At 57.2% G+C, this 2843-nt stretch overlaps 1 long non-coding RNA gene across 1 annotated transcript; it reads left to right on the forward strand.

The window, feature by feature from the left end:
* The first annotated feature begins 1820 nt into the window (after window positions 1–1820).
* Window positions 1821–2375, forward strand: LOC135293752 (uncharacterized). Its single transcript, XR_010355854.1, has 2 exons — window positions 1821–2061; window positions 2173–2375. It is a non-coding gene; the product is annotated as an uncharacterized LOC135293752 (long non-coding RNA).
* Window positions 2376–2843: the final 468 nt, after the last annotated feature.

The following is a 2843-nucleotide window of genomic DNA, read 5'->3' on the forward strand; positions in this document are numbered from 1 at the left end:
ATCCCATGATCCTGAAGCAGGCCCCAGACCCCGGGAGCCCTGGGAAGGGCTGCAGGCCACAGGAGTGGCTCTCTGCCCGCTGCTCAGAGGGAGAGGCACGGCTGGAGCGTCGTATCCACACCCTGGCCCTGCCCTGTGGCCTCACCTCTGGCTCAGCGACACGGTGCCAGGCCACTCAAGGCATCTGTGCTGGAGACAGACTGATTCTCTCCCTCCCAGAAGACGATGGGAACAGGCAGGACTCTGGGCAGCTCCTGCAGGCACAGCCCCCGCTGGCACTGGAAGCTGGTTCAACACCCAGCTGAGGAACTGGAGCTCCCCCAGCCCGTCCTGCCTGGCTCGGACACCCCACCCCAGGCCCCTCCGGCCCCCAACAAAGGGGGCGGCCAGCAGGGTCCGTTCTCGGAGGGGATTTCGCGGTGGCCGCCGGTGCCGGCGCGGGGAGGCAGCGCGGTGCCGGAGCGGATCGCCCCGGGGCTGGACGGCGCTGCCGCGGCCGGCGGAGCCCCCGAGGCTCCCGAGGGCTGCTCGCTCCAGCCGGACCCCTTCCTGGAGCCCAGCCGCGCCCCGGGAGCGGGCACGGGGCGGCTTCTCCCGGCCGTGGGGCTTCCCGAGCAGCGGCACAGCATATGGTTTACATGTTGCACTACTGCATACAAGGACTAACATTCAGCCCAGGGATTCACTTGACATAAAAAAAGCCCTAATTACAATAATTTAGAGGTGCCTGAATGACAGCAGGCTCAATTTTTGGTTGAATTTGCAATTAAGGGGAGATAATTATGCCTCGCACTAGCGCAGAGTATTAATATTTATGGTAGGAGTCAGAGGCTCCTGCGGCTGGGAGGATGCGGCGGAGCAAAGGTTGGAGCCCCGCGGTACCGGCGAAGGGAAAGTTGGGAGCCCCATAAACCAGGGAGACGGCGGCTGCCTCCACCGCGCCGATGGAATCCAGACCCCGCCAGAGCAGGCAAAGATTTATACACATCCTTTTATATATCTTTATATCGCCTGAGATACGGATACTTCCTCTGGAAAGCTTTTATCTTTCAGCAGGCACCTCCTTCACCTACTTCGGTTTTACTCCCGACTATCGATCCCGGGGGCTTTCCATGCCTCATTAACAGATTGGTGACTAAATGAGTAGAATTAATTTTTAAAACCCTTTAATTTACTTTATTAATTACACACATGCGCCCTTGCCTACCCTGCGTGTCCGGCTCGCTCGGCACTCGGTGTGTCGGGGAACCGGTCGCGCCAGGGCGAGAGGGGATTAAAAGGGGACAGAAAGGTGCCTGAAACCTCCCCAGAGCGCCTCTTGTGTCCCAGCGCCAGGCACCGGCCGCCCCCCGCCCCCGCCGGGACCGGGCATCGCCCGCCAGCGCCTTTTAAAGACATTTACCATTCATTTAGCGGCGCCTCCGCCGGGCCGGGCTCAGCACAACAAAGGCGAGAGCCTGGCGCGGGGGCGGGGGCGCTTCTCGGGCGATTTCGGCCGCCTGATTTCGGGGAGAGAAAAAGGAGAAGGCTGTTCAAATTAGCGGGGGCGCCCCGGAGCCCCCTCCCCCTTGCCGCGGGCCGGCGGCTCCGGGAGGGCGGCGGGAGCCGGGCGCGGAGCGGCGGCGCCGGTCCCATGGCAACGGCAGGCTCCGCGCCCGCGGGCCGGGGCGCGGCGCAGCCGCGGGCAGCGCTCCCGGCCCCGGCCCCGCTCCCGGCCCCGGCCCCGCTCCCGGCCCCGCTCCCGGCCCCGCTCCCGGCCCCGCTCCCGGCCCCGGGCCGTGCCGCTGCCCAGCGGCGCCGGGGGCACAGGGGCCGCCGCCCCGTCCAGGCGGGTGCGGGAAAGGCTCAAACGCAAACGGGCCCCTGTATTTATACATGCCGAGTTCCTGTTGCCGCCGGGAAAGGCTCGTGTATCTTTCTGCAGGACAACCCCCACCAATTAAAGTGGAATATTGGGAGTCAGCAGCCATAATTTGTTTGGTTTTCCGTCTCTGAGGACTGGCACTTGCTCGCTGTACAGCCTTCAAACAGCTACATTCCCAGCTCTCAGCTCACATGCCAGTAAATTAAACCATCCTTATTCATGTTTATTCTTTTTTAAATTCTTTTAAAATCCTGGCAGGTTTTATAACTATATTGAAATTCTATCTGTTCTTTATTTTCATGAACTAGAAATAAGAAAGCATAGAGAGAAGTACAGCTCTGAATAGCTACACCATTTACAGTGGAAGTCAGAGGTGTATTATACCAGTCACCATTGACTTTATACAGCTTGTATCCCTTTGTATGCCTTGTCGTTTACTCACCAAGCTGCTGTTTTCAACGGGGAGGAAGAAAAGAAATAAAAACGTGGATCAGTTTTTTGGAGGTTGAAAGATGAGTATATATACTTTTGTACACACACACAACCACGCAATACATTGTCTTGCTAGTAGAGCTGGCTGTGCCATTCAGTTTTTGCCAATAGAATGATTTATTAATGGAGTTTGCATGACATTTCCCTGCTCTGCCTGCAGAAAGGCACCTCAGCATCATTGCAAACTCATCAGCGCTGCATGGGGAGAACAAGAGGGTGCTGAAACTGCAGCTCGATGGAAGAGAGGAATGTAACTGCAGAGACTTAAAGCATCTTCCAGTGAGGACAAATCCTGCCCCTCAGATTTCCACATTTTTAAGCACTCCGGTCCAAAGGACTAACAAGAAACCTTTGCAGCTTTTAAGCCTGAGACTCTGTGGGATTTAAGTGATTCAGTGACTTTGTACCTGTCTTTCTACACAGAATTTAGGATGAATTTTATCCATGGCTAATCCCATTGACTTCAAAGGGAATGCCTGCATAAGTG

Source organism: Passer domesticus, chromosome 1 (genome assembly GCF_036417665.1).
Source record: "Passer domesticus isolate bPasDom1 chromosome 1, bPasDom1.hap1, whole genome shotgun sequence".
In the NCBI taxonomy this organism is placed as follows: domain Eukaryota; kingdom Metazoa; phylum Chordata; class Aves; order Passeriformes; family Passeridae; genus Passer; species Passer domesticus.